At 39.0% G+C, this 20,336-nt stretch overlaps 1 protein-coding gene and 1 pseudogene across 6 annotated transcripts in view; one reads left to right on the top strand and one right to left on the bottom strand.

Annotated features, from left to right (window-relative positions):
* Positions 1–5,106: 5,106 nt before the first annotated feature.
* Positions 5,107–5,751, bottom strand: LOC129500119 (zinc finger CCHC domain-containing protein 17-like; annotated as a pseudogene).
* Positions 5,752–15,826: 10,075 nt separating this feature from the next.
* LOC129500711 (zinc finger protein 45-like) overlaps positions 15,827–20,336 on the top strand; it is a 58,726-nt gene continuing 54,216 nt past the window's right edge. For 4 of the 6 annotated variants that reach the window (XM_055311397.1, XM_055311401.1, XM_055311399.1 and 1 more), the window contains exons 1-2: positions 15,828–16,023; positions 18,837–18,925. The gene's annotated coding sequence lies outside the window, so the exon portion shown is untranslated. Of the gene's footprint in view, positions 16,024–17,111; positions 17,170–18,836; positions 18,926–20,336 lie in introns of those variants that run through there. The other 2 variants (XM_055311402.1, XM_055311398.1) reach the window with 2 other exon arrangements.

Below are 20,336 nucleotides of genomic sequence, written 5' to 3'. Positions count from 1 at the left end.
ATACTTTTCTTATATGTGCATTCTGTACATACTGTGAATGTGAATCCGTCTGTAAACAGGCTTGTGTGAGAAGCTGCATGACCTTAAGCTGGATATGTGTGATTTCAATTATATAAATATAAAACCCTGTGATGTTAAGACTGTGTTCATTTGTAAGTGACCATAAACCTACTTACTCTTTTCAACAATGAAATAAAGAAAGGAATATGACATCTTTTTGGAGCAAGAACTTTAAGATTTGAGTAAAAGAGGATTTGTCATTTATATGTCAAATCATTTGGATATTTTATGTTTACATATTTTTTTAAGGGGAAAAATACAAATCAGCATATCTTTCATGAAAGAAGGAATTCATAGTGCCATGTTCTATATGCAAAAAGTTGCAGCTTTTGTGTCTACCTTCTGTCCCGAGGTAAGCTCCATTCTCCTAAGCTGTGAAGGAATTTTTATAGATAAGTTTGAAAAGCCCTGTACTAAAGACATAATTTACACATAGAGAAGCAATTTGGCTTAGGGCAGATAATTAGGAGTAGGACTAGGGAGTCATGACTGGAATTCTGTGTCAAGCATCATTGTTATTTCTATTTGCTGAAAAGTAAACTGGTTCAGAGAAGACAGCTGTTTAAGATCATTCAGTTTGTCCATCAGAGAACTGCTTGCCATATTTCAAATTACAGGTAATCAAAACATTGTTATTAGTAATCTTGTGAAAGCTATATAAATAGAACACATTACATAAGGGGAAAATGATACAAATGATTGCTGACTTGTCATTAAAAAATGGAAAGACTGAAGACAATGGAGCAATATAAAGGGCCAAAAGAAAAGAAATGAGAAAGAATAACCCCAAATTATTCATCCAGTAAAAATATCCTTCAGTAATGAAAAGGAAAATGAAGATACTTTTAGATTAAAAAAAGAGAGAGAGAGAATTTATGATCAGAAGACCTTAACTACAGGGAATGCTAAAGGAATTTCTGCAGGCTGAAGGGAAAGATATCAAAGGAAAACATAGATTGTTAGGAAGAAAAGAAGTGTACACAAAATAGTAAATATATGGGGTACCTTATTCTTTCTCAGTGTCTTTAAAACATTTTGTTGTGTGATTTAAGGCATATATAAATGTAACATATGTAATAAGTTCAATATGAAGCATAAAAGTAAATGGAACATTATAGATACAGCTGAGATGGACTAAGCCCACTACAGCCTATCTCCCCAGTGGATTAAAACTAAAAACTCTATACAAAATACAAAGAGCAACTACCTGAGGACTTTGAAAAGCAAATAATATCAGGTAGATTAAGGAGAGAAATAAAAACTTGAAGATCAATTCATATGGCATGGTGAATTTCCTTTTATTATTCATTTTCCCCCTTCTTTTGTCTCCTGGCTTTGAACTGATGGTTGGCCAAACTGGGAAATAGCCTGGGAACAGAGAGGCAAAAATACTGAGAGAAATTTATCTTCTGACCAGAGCACTAGAAAAGAGGGCACTTGTGACTCTGAGAGGATTGGGAGCCCCCTTTTATTGTTTCCCCTCCCTCCCATTTCTTGGTGCCTTCCCAAGGACAGCACCAGAGGTGGAACTGCACTGATGTCAGTGCATATGAAATCCCAAGTTAAAACCCAATTTCTCTAAATGCAGGAACTGAGAAAACAGCTTTTGTTATGTAGAGTGTGGGGAGGAATGGTCATTATATATCTAACTTTCTTTCATCACTGTAACCCAAGGGTGGCCTGGTTAGTACAGAAGTATGTGATAGAGTGGGAGGCTAAAACTGTGAGAGAATCTCATCTTTTGGGTCAAAAAAAGAAAAAAACTTGGAAAGAGGGCCCTTAGGGTCTAAAGTGGGAGAGAACATTCAGAAGAGGTCATTGCTAAAGAAGGAGATACACTGGTTCTGTGAATGAACTGATAGAATTTTCAGGCTCACCCCTAAGCTGCACATTCACAACATACATTTCCAAAGAAATATAGAAAAGACATTGTTCAGCATTCAACTAATTTCTGGGGTGCCTGGGTGTTTTATTCAGTCAATCTGATTTCTACTCAGGCCATGCTTTCAGGGTCCTGGGTTCAAGACAGTGTCAGGCTCAGCACTCAGCAGAGAATCTGCTTATCCCACTTCCCCTCCTTCTGCAGCTCCCTCTGCTCATCTTCTCTCTGTCTCTCTCTCAAATAAATAAATAAAATCTTAAAAACCTCAACTAATTTCTGAATGGCTCAATGAATGATAGACCCAAACAATATATCCAAGGATTTAGAAATAACACATACAGAAAATGAAGTATAATTTGTGATTTGAATCTAACCCAGTTGATTGCCTGCTAAAACAAACAAACAAAAAAAAAAATCGACATACTCCAGAGATTGTAATAGGAACCACGGTTTCATACTGTTATATTAAAAATGTCCAGTATACAATCCAGAATTACTTGATACACAGAACCCAGAAATATCTGATCACCTTCAAGAGAAAAGATGCCAACCCCTAAAAGGCAAAGATTATTTTGTTACAATAAAGCAGATATTATAACCATTCTCCATGAAGTATAGGTAAACACTCTTGAAATGATGAAATATAAAAGGTCTCGAGAGAAGTAGAAACTATAAAAACAACCAAATTTTATTTTATTTTATTTATTTTTTTAAGATTTTATTTATTTATTCATGAGAGAGAGAGAGGCAGAGACAGGCAGAGGGAGAAGCAGGCTCCATGCAGGGAGCCCGACATGGGACTTGATCCCGGAACTCCAGGACCACGCCCTGGGCCAAAGGCAGGTGCCAAACCGTTGAGCCACCCAGGGATCCCCAAATTGAAATGTTAGAACTTCAAAACTGCAATAACTTAAATTTAAAGATTCAACCAAGGGGCATAAAAGCAGAGTACAGAAGAAAAAGGCAGCTCAATAAACTTTAAAAGTGATCAGTAGGAAGTATCCAGTCTGAAGTAGGGAAAGAAAAATTAGAAAAGACTCCAGTAGCACCTGGGTGGCTCATTTGGTTAAGTGTCTGCCTTCAGCTCAGGTCATGATCCCAGGATCCTGGGATTGAGCCCGGGATCAGGTTTCCTGCTCAGCAGGGAGTCTGCTTCTCCCTTTCCCACTGCCCCTCCCTCCAGCTTGTACGCTCTCTTTCTCAAATAAATAAAATATTTTAAGAAAATAGAAAAACTCCACTGAGCCTCAGCAATCTTTGGGCCACTATCAAAAAGCCTAGTATTTGTGTCATATCATTGGAATTCCAGAAGGAGAGAAGAAAGGAATAAGAAATTTTGGAGAAATAATAGTTGAAAACTCCAATTTGGTAAAAGACATGCATTTTTCAGATTAAAAAACCTCAATAAAACCAAACATGTTGGAATGCCTGGGTGGCTCAATGGTTGAGCATCTGCCTTTGTTTGGTTCAGATCATGATCCTGGGGTCCTGGGATTGAGTCCCATATCAGGCTCCCCTTAGGAAGCCTGCTTCTCCCTCTGCCTGTGTCTCTGCCTCTCTCTGTGTGTCTCTCATGAATAAATAAATAAAATCTTTATTATTATTTATTTATTTATTCATGAGAGACACAGAGGAGAGAACAGGAGAGAGAGCAGGCTCCATGCAAGAAGCCTGATATGGGACTTGATCCCAGAACTCTGGGATCACGCCCTGAGCCAAAGGCAGATGCTCGACTGCTGAGCCACCCAGGCGTCCCTAAATAAAATCTTAAAAAAAAAAAAGTGTTAAAAATCAAAGAAAATTACCAGACTTAACATAGTAAACTATAAAAGACCAAGTAAAAATTTTAAATGCTTAAAAGTGTGTAGAAAAAAATTGCACTTTAAAAGCTTTGGAAAAAAAAAAGCTTTGGACAACAATGTTTCACATCACTGCATATTTCTGATTAGAAACCATGTATGTGAGAGGATAATGGAATAACATCTTAAATGCGCAGAAAGAGATGAATTGTCAATCCAGGAAAACAACTAAAAAATGAGACAAAAATAGACATTTTCAGATGAAAACTAAGAGAATTTATCACAGCAGACCTACTCTAAAAGAAAGGTTGAGAAATGATCACAGATGAAAAATCTCAGGAAGAAAAGCAGAGCAATAGAAATGGTAAATATTTAACTATATATAATACAGTATTTCCCCTTTTATTCCCCTTTTAAGTTTTTTAACATATGCATGATGGTTGAATAAAAGATCATAATGTTGTCTGGTATGATTTTTCAATGTATGTAGATATAATACATATGACCATTATAACATAAAGGGGGATGACGAAAGGACCTAGACAGTTGTAAGGCTTCTGTATTTTTATTGTTTGTTTGTTTTTGTTTTTGTCTTAGTGCCAGGAATTTAAGCAGAGACCCAAGGTAAAATCAATTGATCTACACAGTAGTAAATATAAAGTAAAGCAATGATCTTGGCTTGAGCTATCTGGTTCAGTGTTCTGGCAAAATGTCACACACAAGCTTGGTTGCTGCAAACAATGGTTTTCTCACTGTCACTTGTAGCATTGTAGAATCATACTAGAGAGAGGGAATGGAAATAGTGAGCACCACTTCTTACCATGTTCTCCCTCACCCTCCTGGTCTCCCTTGGCCTCTGTGTTGGATCCTGCAGAGATCACTCACCAATCAGGCCAGGAAAGACCCAGCAGGGAGGGGCCAATCTGTCCTCCAACTATGGCCACACTTGCCTCCACAGCAGTATCTGTGGCTATAGCGTGGGCCCCTGTGCAGGAAACTGGCTCTGGCAATGGCAGCTGGAGAGGGTAATAGGACCTGTGGCTGAATGAAGGCAGTTGAGTGAATGAATGAATGAATGAATGGGTGAGCAGCAGGGGTCACTTGCAAAGAGACCAAGAATGATAAGTTAAACACTCATTCAGGCAGATGCTTTTGACATCTAACTCCCAAACCTGTCTGCTGCATGAGGGAGCCATCTCTCTTGGGTGAGAAGTCAGTGGGGTGGGAGGCTATATTCTCACTAAGTCTTTCCAGGAGCCAGGGCTTCTAGGCACAAGGCTCCTGATTCTAACTTCTCTCAACTACCCCCTCTACTCTCACTCTCACTTCTTGTGCTCCTCCTGCTCCTCCTCCTCTCCTCCCCCTCTTCTTCTCCTCCACCCCCTCCTTTGCTGCCTTGCTCTCTTTTGATGTATGTCTTGCCCTCATGACTGTGTCATTCTCATAGTCTTAGCTGCCAGAGTCAGATGACTTCCTTTTTCTGTGCTTCTTTTTCTTCTTTTCCTTCTTTCTTTTTCTAGAATCCCTCATGGGGTCAAGCTTCTCAAACTCTGCTGACTTTGCCTCTTCCTCTCTTCCTCATTAGATATCAGAGAATATCTGGTCCCTCCTGGTTGCATAAAATAATCCACAGCCACACTTCTTGCAGGTAGTGTTCAGGAGAGCCTTGAGGGTGATCTGCCCAGTGTAATCCTGGAAGGACTGCCCCCACCTCTCTTCTTGCTTAGTGATAACATTGTTGGGGCTCAGGTTTTTTCTAGTCCCTTGATTGAGGATATCCTCTCATTTTTCATCCCTTGATGAATTAGCTTCACCCACACTTTGTCTCCAACATCTGCTATCTCAGAGGGCTTTTCCGTGTGACAGGATGACCTGTGAGTTTGATGGTCCAGAGTTTGCTTCTGACTGTGGGATTTTGATAAAGGCTCCATAGTCTGTCACCATAGCAACCTGTCCTTGGAAAATAGTGTAGAGAGCAGGCAAGTTCTCAATGGTCTTGGGTCTTCCTGAATTTATCCTTAATGTTCTATGACTTCTATTTCTCTTCTGCTAAAGTTAATTCAACCTTACCTTTAAGGTTCTGGGTCAACTCCAGGTCTCCCAAGACTTCTGTGTTTTTTGTCAATTCATAAAATATTAACTTGAAAAGTTACATACATGTATTTATCTGTACATATATATACATGCATACATAAGTATATAAAGTTTCCCAGAGCAACACTAAAACAAATAGAAAATAAAAAACCAAACCAAAATAGTAAAGCTAAAAAGACATATAAATAAAAATGAAACACTCAATGGGGATCCCTGGGTGGCTCAGCGGTTTAGCGCCTGCCTTTGGCCCAGGGCGCCATCCTGGAGTCCCGGGATCGAGTCCCACTCCAGGCTCCCGGCGTGGAGCCTACTTCTCCCTCTCCCTCTGCCTGTGTCTCTCTCTATGTCTATCATAAATAAATAAAATCTTTAAAAAATGAAATACTCAAAAATATAGAAACAATCCAAAAGAAGACGAAAATGTAAAACATAGGAACAGAAAAAGGCAAACAAAATAATAAAATGGTAACCTAAATCAAACCATATCAATAATTAAATGTAAACTCTAAACACACTGAATAAAGACAATGTTTATCATACTGTTTACAAAAACGTGACCCAACTATATACTATCTTCAGGAAAATCACTTTAAATATAATGATATAGAGAGATTGAAAATCAAATGATAAAAAAAATGCACATAAAGACATGAATCAGAAGATAGCTGAAGCAAGTGTTGCCATGAATGTGGAAAAGTGGAACTCGGGCAGCCCGGGTGGCTCAGTGGCTTAGCGACGCCTTCGGTCCTGGGTGTGGTCCTGAGACCCGGGATCAAGTCCCACGTCAGGCTCCTTGCATGGAATGGAGCCTGCTTCTCCCTTTGCCTGTGTCTGTGTCTGTGCCTGTGTGTGTGTGTGTGTGTGTGTGTGTGTGTGTGTGTGTGTGTCTCATGAATAAATAAATATTTTTAAAAAGTGGAACTCTTGTGCATGTAGAAATGGAAAATGGTACTGCTTCTGTGGAAAATGGGATGGCAATTCCTCAAAAATTAAACATAAACTTACAATTTGATTAATCAATTCCACTTCTGGGTATATAAACAAAAGAACTAAAAGCAGGAACTCAAACAGATATTTGTACACCAATGTTCATAGCAACATTATTCACAGCAGCCTATAAAGGTGGAAATAACCCCAAATGTCCATAAACGGATGAATGGATAAACAAATTGTGGTAAATACATACAATAGAATATTATTCAGCCTTTAAAAGGAATGAAATTCTGACACATGCTAAAATATGGATGAATCTTGAAGTCCTTATGCTAAATGAAGTAGGCCAGACACAAAAGGACAGATGTTGTATGATTCCACTTATTTGAGGTACTTAGAATAGTCCAATCAGTAGAGAATGTATAACAGTGTTTACCATGAGCTAGGGGGAGGGAGGATGGAAAGTTACTGTTGTTGTTGTTCTTAATATTTTATTTATTCATGAGAGATGCAGAGAGAGGCAGAGACACAAGCAGAGGGGGAAGCAGGCTTCCTGCAGGGAGCCAATGTGGGACTGGATCCCAGGACCCCGGGATCACAACCTGAGCCAAAGGTAGATGCTCAACCACTGAGCCACCTAGGTGCCCCGGAAAGTTATTGTTTAATGAGTATAGGTTTTTTATGAGATGATAAAAAAAGTTGAAGATCTATAGTAGTGCTGGTTGCACAACAGTGTGAATACACTTAAAACTATTGAATGGATGAATAGTAGGAACACTTGGGTGGTTCAGTTGGTTAAATGTCTGACTCTTAATTTCAGCCACGTTGGGCTCTGCACTGACTGCGGAGTCTGCTTAAATTCTCCTTCTCCCCCTCCCTCTTACCCATCCTGATCTCTTTCAAAAATTAAAAAAAAGTAAATAGTAAATTTTATGCTATATATATTTTACCACAATAAAAATATAAATGATGTGATTACATTAATATCAATCTAGACTATAGAATGAGGAAAATTAGTAGGGATAAAGTTGGATATTATACAATTATAGAGAATCAATCCACTAAGAAGACCTTATAATCCCAAATACGTTTTATTTAACAAAATAGCTACAAGATATATGAAGCAAAACTGATCAAAATTGAAAGGAGAAATAGATAAGTACATAGTTAGAAATTGAAAGTAAAAGTAACACTAGCATTTTTAAAAATGAAATATTCCTAAAAGGCAGTCTCTTCAACAAATGGTGATGGGAAAATTGGACAGTCACATGTAGAAGAATGAAACTGGACCATTTTCTTACAGTATACACAAAAAGAAACTAAAAATGGATGAAAGACCTAAATGTTATATAGGAATCTATCAAAATCCTAGAGGATTTTGACCTCTATGACCATGGCTGTAGCAACTTCTTGCTAGATATGACCCCAGAGGCAAGAGAAACAAAGCAAAAATGAACTATTGAGACTTCATCAGAATAAAAAGCTTTTGCACAGCAAAGGAAACAACCAACAAAACTAAAAGGCAACCTACAGAATAGGAGAAGACATTTGCAAATGGCATATCTAATAAAGGGCTAGTATCTAAAATCTATAAAGAACTTATCAAACTCAACACCCAAAAAACAAATAATCCAGTCAAGAAATGGGCAGAAGACATGAACAGACATTTCTCCAAAGAAGACACACAAATGGCTAACAGACACATGAAAAAATGCTCAACATCACTCATCATCAGGGAAATACAAATCAAAACTACAATGAGAAGCCACCTCACACATGTCAGAATGGCTAAAATTAACAACACAGGAAACAACAGCTGTTGAAGAGGATGCAGAGAAAAGGGAACTCTCCTACACTGTTGGTGGGAATGCCAACTGCTGCAGCCACTATATAAAACAGTATGGAAGTTCCTCAGAGTTAAAAACAGAACTACCCTATGACCCAGCAATTACGCTACTAGGTATTTATCCAAAGGATACAAAAATTGTGAATTGAAAGGGTACATGCACCCCAATATTTATAGCAGCAATGTCCACAATAGCTGAAATATAGAAAAACCCCAGATGTCCATTAACAGATGAATGGATAAAGAAGATGTGGTATACATGTATAATGGAATATTAGCCATAAAAAGAATGAAATCTTGAGATTTGCCGTAATGTCGATGGATCTAGAAGGTATTGTGCTAAGCAAGATAAATCAGATAAAGACTGATTCCACTCATAAGTAGAATTTAAAAAACAAAACAGATGAACAAAAGGGAATGGAAGGAAAAAATAATACAAAAAAAAAAGAGAGGGAGACAAACCATAAAAGACTCTTAACATAGGAAACAAATTGAAGGTTGTGGGAGGGGAGATGGATGGTGGGATGGAGTAGGTGGATGATGGGCATTAAGGAGAGTACTTGATGTAATGAGCACTGGGTGTTATATGGAACTGAAGAATCATTAAATTCTACCCCTGACACTAATACTCTGTATGTTACCTAAGTTGAATTTAAATAAAAATTTTAAATGAAATATTCATATGTAATTATGTAGCTACTCTGCCCATAAGGGGGGAGCATAACTCCTCATTTTCTCATTTTGGGGTACACAGTGACTTCCCTTCCAAAGAGTGCAATATGGAATGGGAGAAAGAAGAGAAACTTTATAATGGAGAAACCTGACAAACCCTACCTCATCTGGATAATCAAGGTCAAAATCAATAGTCACAAATCATATTGATTGTGCATCTTTACTATGATGTGATAATGAGGCATTTTCTTCTGTGATAGGCTGAAATTAAAAAAAAAAAAACCTCCCAACCAGGACAAGGATATCCTTCAGAAATGAAAGAGAAATGACTTTCCCTCACAAGTGAAAACTGAAGAACTTCATCACCAGTAGACCTGCCTTACAAAATGCTAAAAAGAGTTCTTCAAGCTGAAATAAAATGATGCTAACTAGTAACATACGAAAACATATGACAATATACAACATACTGGTAAAGGTAAATGTACAAATTAAGAATACTCTAATACTTTAGCATGGTGGTGTGTTAACCACTTAACTATTGTATAAAGATTAAAAAACAACATAAAAATAAGTGTAGCTACTATAATTTATTAATACAAAATACAAGAAGAGCTAAATTGTGACATTAAAACACAAAAGTGGGGGGGGTGGTTTTGAGTTTTTGGATGTGATCAAAGCTAAGTTGCTATCAGCCTAAATAGACTGTTCTAAGATGTTTTATGTAAGCCTGCTAAAAACCACAAAGCAAAAGTCTATAGTTGGTTCTCAAAAGATAAATAGAAAGGAATCAGAACATACCACTATAGAAAATCACCAATTCTCTAAAGAATGTAGCAAGAAAGGAATGGCACACTACAAAATAGCCAGAAAAAATAAAATGGCATAGTAAGTCCTTATTCTATCAATAATTATCTGAATTATATAATCAGAAAGCTTAGGCCAAATGAATTTTTTAAATGACCAAGCAATATGCTGTGTAGGAGACTCACTTTAGCTTTAAGAACACATGTAGGATCAAAATGAATGGCTGGAAAAGGATATTCCATTCAAGTGGAAACCAAAAGAGCAGGGATAGCTATACTTATATCAGACAAAATAGACTTTAAGCCAAAATGGGAACAAGAGATAAATAAGGTCTTTATATAATGAAAAAGGGGCCAATTCATCAAGAAGGTATCAGAATTATAAATATATACAGACCAAACATTGGAGCACTATACTATACTATAACTATACTAGGCAAATACAGATTTAGAGAGAGAAATAGGTAACAATGCAATAATAGTAGGGGATGTCAATACCCCACTTTCAACAATAGATAGATTATCCTGACAGAATATCAACAAAGAAATGTTGGACTTGAGTCATATTTTAGACCAAATGGACTTAACATAAATATATAGAACATTCAATTTAACCATAGTAGAATACACATTCTTCTCAGGCACACACAGAACATTCTCCAATAGGTCAGATAATAGATCACAAAATAAGTCTTTGCAAGTTCAGTGAGAGTGAAATCATATCAAGTGTCTCTTCTGACCACAATAGTATGAAACTAGAGATCAGTAGCAGGTGGAAAGCTGGAAGATCTTTTTTTTTTTAAGATTTTATCTATTTATTCATGAGACACACACACACACACACAGAGAGAGAGAGAGAGAGAGAGAGAGAGAGAGAGAGAGAGGCAGAGACACAGACAAGAGAAGCAGGCTCCATGCAGGAAGCCTGATGTGGGACTCGATCCTGGGACTCCAGGATCACGCCCTGGGCCGAAGGCAGGCGCCAAACTGCTGAGCCACCCAGGGATCCCTGGAAAGCTGGAAGATCTAAAAATATGTAGAAATTAAACAGCATACTCTTGAACAACCAATGGGTCAGAGAAGAAATCAAAAGGGAAATCAAAATACATATTGAAATAAGTGAAAGTAGAAACACAACATACCATACCTATGGGATGCTACTAAAGCAGTTCAAAGAGGGAAACTTATAGAAACAAACCTCTAGATTAGGAAAATATAAAAGATCTCACACAACCTAACTTCACACCCGTAGGAACTAGAAAAAGAACAAACTAAGCCCAAAGTTAGAAAAACAGAGGAGAAAACAAAGACTAGAGCATAAATAAGTGAAATAGAGACCAAAACAAGAGAAAATATCAAACTAAGGGCTATTTTTTTAAAAGATAAGATTGACAAATCTCTAGCTATATTAATAAAGTACTGATACAAAGTCTCAAAGGAAAGAGGACATATTATAACTGATATCACAGAAATTCATAGAATCATAAGTAAGAGTATGACCAATTATATGCAAACAAATTAGATAACCCAAGAAGAAAAGGAAAAATTTCTAGAAACATACAACCTACCAAGACCAAATAAGAAAGAAATAGAAAATCTGGGCAAACCAATACTGAATAAGGAAAAAAAAAAAAACCAACAACACCTCCTCCCCAAATCCAACACAGCTCAGGACTAAATGGTTTCACTAGTAAAGTCTACCAAACTTTTAATGAAAAATTAACACCAATCCTTCTTAAAGCCAGATAGGGACACTACAGTCTCAGAAAACTGCAGACAAATGCTATTGCAGACAAATGCTATTAATGATTATGGATGTAAAAATTCTCAACAAAATATCAGCAGACCAAATTCAACAGCACTTTATAAAAATCATACACCACCACTAAGTGGGATTTATCCCTGAGATGCATGGATAGCTCAACACATGCCAATCAATAAATGTGATATACCACATTAGCAGAATCAAAGATAAAAATCACATGATAATCTGAACAGAGGATCAAAAAGCGTTAGAAAAAATACAACACCCTTTCACGATAAAAGCTCTCAACAAATCACATGTAGATGAAATGTACTTCGACAGAATAGAGGCCATATACATCAAATCCTCTTACTCAATGGTGAAAGGTTGTAAGCCTTTCTTCTAAGATCAGGAATAAAATAGTGTACCCACTCTCATCATTCCTATTCAACACAACGCAGGAAGTCCTAGGAGAACAATAAGGCAAGATAAAGAAATAAAAGACACCAACTCAGAGAGGAAGAGGTAAAATGATCTTTGTTTGCAGATGATATGATCTTATATATACAGAAAATCTGAAGACCTCTCCCAATCAGTGAATTCAGTAAAGCAGCATGGTAAAGAATCAACATATAGATATCAAGTGGGTTTCTATACACTCAATGGGATATATAAAAAAGAAAGAGAGAAAACTATTCCATTAACAACAGTATCAAAAATAAAAATACTTAGGAATAAATTTAAACAAGGAAGTAAAATACTTGTATACTAAAAATGATAAAACTTTGATGAAAGAAATTGAAGACAGAAATAAATGGAGAGAGATCTTGTATACATGAAGTAGAATTAATATTGTTAAAATGTTCCTACAACCCAGTCAAAATTCTAGTGGCATATTTCACAGAAATAGAAATAAATTATCCTAAATTTTTTTAAAGATTTTTTATTTTATTTATTCATAGAGACACACACACAGAGAGAGAGAGAGAGGCAGAGACACAGGCAGAGGGAGAAGCAAGCTCCATGCAGGGAACCCGACGTGGGATTCATCCATGGTCCCCAGGGATTCGATCCATGGTCTCCAGGATCACGCCCTGAGCTGTAGGCGGCGCTAAACCGCTGCGCCACCGGGGCTGCCCATAATCCTAAAATTTTAAATTGAAAGCATAAAAGATGCCTAATAGCCAGAGCAATTAAGATAAAGAAGAATAAATCTGGAGGTATCACACTTCCTAATTTCAAACTGTCCTACAAAGCTATAGTAATTAAGACAGCATGGTCCTGACATAAAAGTAGATACAATGGAACAAAATTGAGAGCTCAGAAATAAACCCTGCATAGTCAACTAATATTTAACAAAGGATCAAAGAGCACTCAATAGAGAGAGGATAGTCTCTTCAAAAAATGGTGTTGGGAAAACTGGATAACCACATGCAGAAAAATGAAATTGGACCTCTGTTATACACTACTCACAAAAATTAACTCAAAATGGAATAAAACCTTGAACATAAAACCTGATACCATAAAACTCCCAGGGAAAAACATTGGGAAGAAACTCCTTGACATTGGAATAGGCAATGATTTTTTGGATATGACACCAAGAGCACAGGCAACAAAAGCAAAAATCAACAAGTGGGGTTATGTCAATCTAAAAAGCCTCCTACACATCAGCAAAAGACAAGTACCATATGATTTCACTAATAAGTGGAATTTAAGAAGCAAAACAAATGAACATGGTGGGGCAAGAGGCAAGCCAAGAAATAGAATCTTAACTATAGAGAACAAATTGTAGGTTACTGGAGGGGAATGGGCTTGGGAGATGGGTTAAATAGGTGACGGGTATTAAGGAGGGCACTTGTGATGAGCACAAAGTGTTGTATCCAAGTGATGAATCACTGAATTCTACACTTGAAACTAACATTATACAGTATGTTACCTGGAAGTTAAATAAAAGCTTGAGAAGAAATTTAAAACTAGAAAGCCTCTGCACAGCAAAAGAAATAATTTTAGAGATTGTTTTTATTTATTTGAGATAGAAAGACAGAGATAGTGAGAGAGAACAAGCCAGGAGGAGGGGGAGAAGCAGGCTCCCCACTGAACAGGGAGCCCAACGCAGGGGTTGATCCCAGGATCAAGGGATCATGACCTGAGCTGAAGGCAGATGCTTAACTGACTGAGCCACCCAGGCACCCCAAGAAATAATATTTTTTAAAGATGAAAAGGAAATTTATGGAATGGGAGAAATCCTACATCAGATAAGAAGTTAATATATATAAATACATATATATTAAAATATAAAAACTCATACAACTCAATAACAACAAAAACCAAATAATACAATTTTTAAAAATGGGCAGAAGAACGAACATACATTTTTCCGAAGAAGTGATCTAAATGGCCAACGTACATAAAAAGGTTCTCAACATTGCTAATTATCAGGCAAATACAAATCAAAACCACAGTGAGATATCACCTCACACCTGTTAGAATGGCTACCACAAAGAGACGATAATGAGTGTTGGTGAAGATATCTTTGGTGAACTCAAAGATATTTTTTAATTTTTATTTATTTATTTTTGTGTATATTTTTTTATTGGAGTTCTATTTGCCAACATATAACACCCAGTGCTCATCCCGTCAAGTGCCCCTCTCAGTGCCCGTCACCCAGTCACCCCATCCCCCCCCACCTCCCCTTCCACCACCCCTTGTTCGTTTCCCAGAGTTAGGAGTCTCTCATGTTCTGTCTCCCTCTCTGATATTTCCCACTCATTTTCTTTAATCCCTTTAACTATTTTTTATATTCCTTGAATGAATGAAGCCATATGATGTTCATTGTCCTTCTCCGATTGACTGACTTCATTCAGCGTAATACCCTCCAGTTCTATCCACGAAGAAGCAAATGGTGGGTATTCATCCTTTCTAATGGCTGAGTAATATTCCCAAAGAAGATTTTTTAAAAAGATTTTATTATTTGAGCCAAGGTGGGAGGGCAGGGGGACTGGGCCGAGAAAGAGAGAGAAGCCAACTCCCTTCTGAGCAGGGAGCCTAAGGCGGGGCTTAATCTCAGGACCCTGAGAGACTTGAGCCAAAGGCAAACACTTAACTAAGCCACTTGGGTGCCCCTCAAAGATTTTTTTAAAAAATATTGTATAGGGTGGACCTTATTCTATATTTTCTCCAATCCCATGTCAATGCAAGAAAAAAATTCCTACAGCCAAGGAAAAGCAGAGAATTTTGCTCCTTCTGTTTTATATCCTGCTGGATGGTTGCATATACTTAAAAAAAAAACTATATTGCTTTAATTTTTTTAGAGTAAGTGCATGAGCAGGGGAAGGAGAAGAACTAAAGGAAGAGAGAGGATCTCAAGCTGACTCCATACTGAGCACACAGCCTGGTCCCAAGACTCCAAGACAATGATCTGAATCCTAACCAGGAGTGAGATGCTCGACTGACTGAGGTACCCAGGCGTCCCTTGTTATATCTCCTTTTTAATGGGTTCTTGGTCATAGGTGAAGTCAGGTCCATGTAATAAAGTAGGCTTGTTCAGTGCAGCTCAGCCTGCCCCTTTTATGGTCCCTTTTTTTTTTTTTTTTTTTACCTAACACATAGCAACCTTTGTAATTATTTTCCTTTTTTCTGTTTCCAACTATGTTGCAGTGAAAGGCAGCCGTGAGAAAGAAAAGAAAAGAAAGAAAAGAAAAGAAAAGAAAAGAAAAGAAAAGAAAAGAAAAGAAAAGAAAAGAAAAGAAAAGAAAAGAAAAAAGAAGACAAGTCCAGTTCCACAGCACCCAAGAGCTTATTTAGACTCCACTTGCTAATTCAAAAGGGAAATTGCAGGTAGGCGGGAAGCCCACGCATACAGAGGATTCTGGGACGTGTAGTCCAGTCGCTTTCAGGCATTGGGGCACTTCCGCTAACGGAGAGCGCAAATCTATTTGCTGTGCTGAAGAAACAGAATATAATACAGTGCTCTGCGTGTTCGGAGGCATTTCGGCCACCGGACGACAAGAATGCAAACCCCTCTCCTTTCGTGGACTCCAGGAAATTGGATTCAGGCCGTCGCGGGGTGCGGGACAGCGACTCGGGGTCCTCTGGGGAATGCTGGGAAATGTAGTCCAGGAGCCCCGCGTAGTCGGAGGTATTTCCGCTGCGGAAGGTTAAGATCGCGGCCTTCGGTTTCTTTCTGGGAGGTGAGTGATCCCCGGGACCCCGCGACCTCTTTTAAGTTTTTGGCCTGGCCGTGGGATCCGGCGCGCCGGGCCCTGGGTGACAGGGAGGGAAAGTCTCGGCCAGTGGCAGCGAGATTGAGGGACGGGGCGGCCGCTTGCCTTCCCCTCACCCGAGTCCTTCGGAGCGGTTCGGGGTCTGCGGCTGGGAGGCGGACCCGGCTCCGCGGAGGTCGAGGGTCTCGGGGCTCTTGCTGCCCAGCTCGCCGTCCGCTCACCTTCCACACGCTCCGTCACTTCTGCAACTTAATCTTTCTGTGCCTCAGTTTCCTTTTCTGGAAACGGGGATATTACCTACCGCGTACATTTGCCTTGGGAATTAACTCTATAGGACAAGTGAAATGTTGAGAACAGTTCAGACGTGTGTCATCATCAGAAAACTTACCTCTCTGCAGCCTCTTCCAAGTACCGCGGGCTATTCTCAGTGCACGAAAGGGGCTGTGCCTGGACTACTTCTGATTCGTTTTTTTTAGAGAAAGAGAGCATCAGCCATAGATGCCTTCTGTGGTTTTTCTAGGGCCACAGACAGGATTGTAGTATCTCAGACTCCTTTCTTCCTCCTGTCCTGATTCCTTTTTTTTTTTTTTAAAGATTTTATTTATTTATTCATAAGTGACGCACAGAGAGAGGCAGGGACATAGGCAGAGGGAGAAGCAGGCTCCCCATAGGGAGCCCGATGTGGGACTAATCCCAGGACCCTGGGATCAGGACTTGAGCTGAAAGAAGATGCTCAACCACTGAGCCGCCTGGGCGCCCCCAAGTCCTGACTTCTCTGAAAGAGGGCTCCTGGCAGCAGAGCCCCACTGTGACTGTACTTAGGCTTTTGTCTTCCTTTTCTGCGGTGGTAGAGGTATTTCATTCATTAGCAAATGTTAAATAATTGGGGAAATATGTAGAATAGGTACAGGGCATTAGTGATAGTCGTAATGTTTACAGCCTTGAATGCTAAGCATCGTCCTGAGGGTTTTATAACAATGAACATTTCTAGTCTTCACAAAGCCCTGTGAGGTGAATACTGTTACCGCCTCTGTTTTACAGGTGGAGGCAAAGGAGCAAAAGTTACATGTTCTATGTTACAGTGCTAGTGGATGAAGTGGATTTGAGTCCAGGGTGTGTGTTCTTTATGTGTGTGCGTATCCTTGGTCCCAAAGTTTAAAGTCCCCAAATTGGAATTAGGAAACATAATAGAAAAATAAACTGTATAAATATTTAACCATAGGAAACTGGCTTCAGAGGAATGATTTGGGATCAAATTATGGAGGTAGATTGGAATTTTTATTGTAGAGTAGTTTGTTTTTTAAAGATTTTATTAATTTATTCATGAGAGACACAGAGAGAGAGGCAGAGACATATACAGAAGGAGAAGCAGACTCCCCATGGAGAGCTTGATGCGGGGCTCCGTCCCAGGACCCTGGGATCACAATCTGAGTCAAAGGCAGATGCTCAACCACTGAACCACCCAGGTGCCCCTATTGTAGAATATTTTGAAAGCAGGATTCATTAGTCTGGAGTTCTTTATACAATTTTGGAAGCATTCTCTTTTTATTTTATTCCAGATAATATAATTCTATTCCCATTATGGAAGATATACACACTCATTATAGAGAATTCAGAAAATATAGAAATATATAAAAAAAAAAGCATTCAGAATAACTGCTGATACTAGAATATAGATGGTTTAAATGTGTATTTATTTATTTTATGACATTCTTCTCTCAATATTCATAGTTCCTCCCTAAATTCTTTGCTGTAGAATTTTCCATACGTATCCAAAATAAAGTGTAATGAACTCCTTTGTAACAATCACCCTGATTTAATCATTGCTAATTTTGTTGCTTCTCTACTCTCCATATATCTATTTCTCCTATTTTAAAAGTTTTTATTTATTTATTATTATTAATTTTAGAGAGAGGGAGTGAGAACCAGCAGGGGGAGGAGTAGAGGGAGAGAGAGATTCTCTAGCAGATGCTATGCTAAGTGCAGATCTGATATGGGACTCGATCCCAGGACCCTGAGATTGTGACCTGAGCAGAAACCGAGAGTTGAACACTTAAACAGACTGAGCCATCCAGGCGCCCCTATCCTTGAGTATTTTTATTTTATTTTAATTTATTTGAGAGAGCATTTGAGAGCACATGAGAGAGCTGGAATAAATGGGAGGGAGGGGTAGAGGGAGAGGGAGAAGGAAGGGCAGGCAGCCCATGTGGAGCTCTATCCCAGGATCACGACTTGAGCCGATGGCAGACACTTAGCTAACTTAGCCATGCAGGTGCCCTTCTCCTTGACTATTTTAAAGCAAACCCAAGATGTTGAGTTGGTGGGACTGAAAAACTATCACAAATTATTTATATGTGAAAACCAGTGGAAAGGAGATTGTGTTAATATGTCAGGACTAGTGTAACAAAATACCCTAGCCCTTGGGTGTCTAGATTTCCTCTCACTAGACATCAATCAGATTGGCTTAGGGCCCACACTAAAGAACTTATTTTAAGTTAATCACCTCTTTAAATGCCCTATGTCCAAATATAATCACATTCGAGGAACTGGGGTTTAGAACTTCAACATAAAAGTTTTAGGGGGGTCATAATTCAGTCCATCAAAGAGATGTTGGCAGCAACTCTAAGGTTTTCACTCTTGGGAACTAGAAGAATGTTACTCTTAGGAGAAAGTTAGAAAAAGTTGCAATTAGGCAAGATGATGGATTGTCTTTCCTTCTTCGGAGTTGCTCTTGCCACTGGCATGTAACTGATTTCTTTTGTCTCTCCTGTTGGCTGCAGGGACCACTGTTTCCTGGACCTCATCATACTCTTTTTAGAGTGCCTAGCAGCAGCAACCGAGGAGTTGGCCAAGAAGAGTTATTCAGTCAGTAAGTGGGATTCATGTTGCTCTCCAAAAGGGAGCCACAGCCTGGGATGAGGGAGCAAAATAGAAAGATAATTCTAATAGAAGATAACAACTACATTCATTGTCTTTTATCTCACATGTGGTGGGCTGCAGATTATACCAACGTTTTCAGAGTATTCAGAGGTTGATGTACAATTACGCATAATATGTCATGATCTCAAACAAATCTCCATAAAAACAAGTTGATGCTGATGTTTCATTTTTTTGCTTATTGCATGGAGGTCATAATGGGAATGAGAAGAGCTAACTTGTTGGGCACCTCTGACAACCTGGAGAAGTTCCAATGCTTTACATGTACTCATATATTTATTTTTCATAACAATGCTATTATTGTTCACCTTTTAAAAAGGAAGAGATAGGGGTGCCTGGGTGGCTTAAGCATCTGCCTTTGGCTTAGGTCTGATCCCAGGGTCCTAGGATCCAATCCCTGCATCAGGCTCCCCACAGGGAGCCTGCTTCTCCCTCACATGTGTCTCTGCCTCTCTCTGTGTGTCTCTCATGAATAAATAAATAAAATATTTAAAAAAATAAAATAAAATAAAAATAAGGAAGAGACGGGGCGCCTGGGTGGCTCTGTGGTTGAACATCTGCCTTTGGCTCAGGTCTGATCCCAGGGTCCTAGGATCCAATCCCCATATCAGGCTCCCCAAAGGAGCCTGCTTCTTCCTCTGCCTATGTCTCTGCCTCTCTCTCTTCTTTTCTTTAAAAGAAAAAAAAAGAAAGACCGGCAGAGACAGATGACTGTTGGCACAGTTAGCGGGGCGCAGAACAGGATTGAACTTGAGCATTTGAAACCTGGCTCTAGCACTCTTCCACTGGATGACCTTGGGCAAATTATTTAACTTGTCTTTTCTTCAGTTTTCCTACCTGTCCAGGTAGGGCTCTCAGTACCTACCTCCTAAAATTTTTATGAAGATTAAAAGATATGCTAGGGGGCAGCCCAGGTGGCTCAGCGGTTTAACGCAGCCTTTGGCCCAGGGTGTGATCCTGGAGACCCAGAATCAAGTCCCACGTCGGGGTCCCTGCGTGGACCCTGCTTCTTCCTCTGCCTGTGTCTCTGCCTTTCTCTCTGCCTCTCTCATGAATAAATAAATATAATCTTTTTTTTTTTTTAAGAGATATGCTATGTAAAGTGCTTGAAGTAGGGCTGCCTGGGTGACTCAGTCTGTTAAGCCTTTGCCTTCAGCTCACGTCATAATCCTGGGGTCCTTGGATCGGGCCCTGAGTTGGGCTCCCTACTCAGTGGGGAGCCTGCTTCTCCCTCTGCCCCTCACCCCTCTCGTGTTCTCTCTCTCACTCTGTCTCAAATAAATAAATAAAATCTTTTTAAAAAATAGAGTGCTTGAGATAGTGCCTGGTACGTTGTTAATCAT

Source organism: Nyctereutes procyonoides, unplaced genomic scaffold, assembly GCF_905146905.1.
Source record: "Nyctereutes procyonoides isolate TBG_1078 unplaced genomic scaffold, NYPRO_anot_genome, whole genome shotgun sequence".
NCBI lineage: Eukaryota > Metazoa > Chordata > Mammalia > Carnivora > Canidae > Nyctereutes > Nyctereutes procyonoides.
This window is presented reverse-complemented; position numbering and strand designations above follow the sequence as displayed.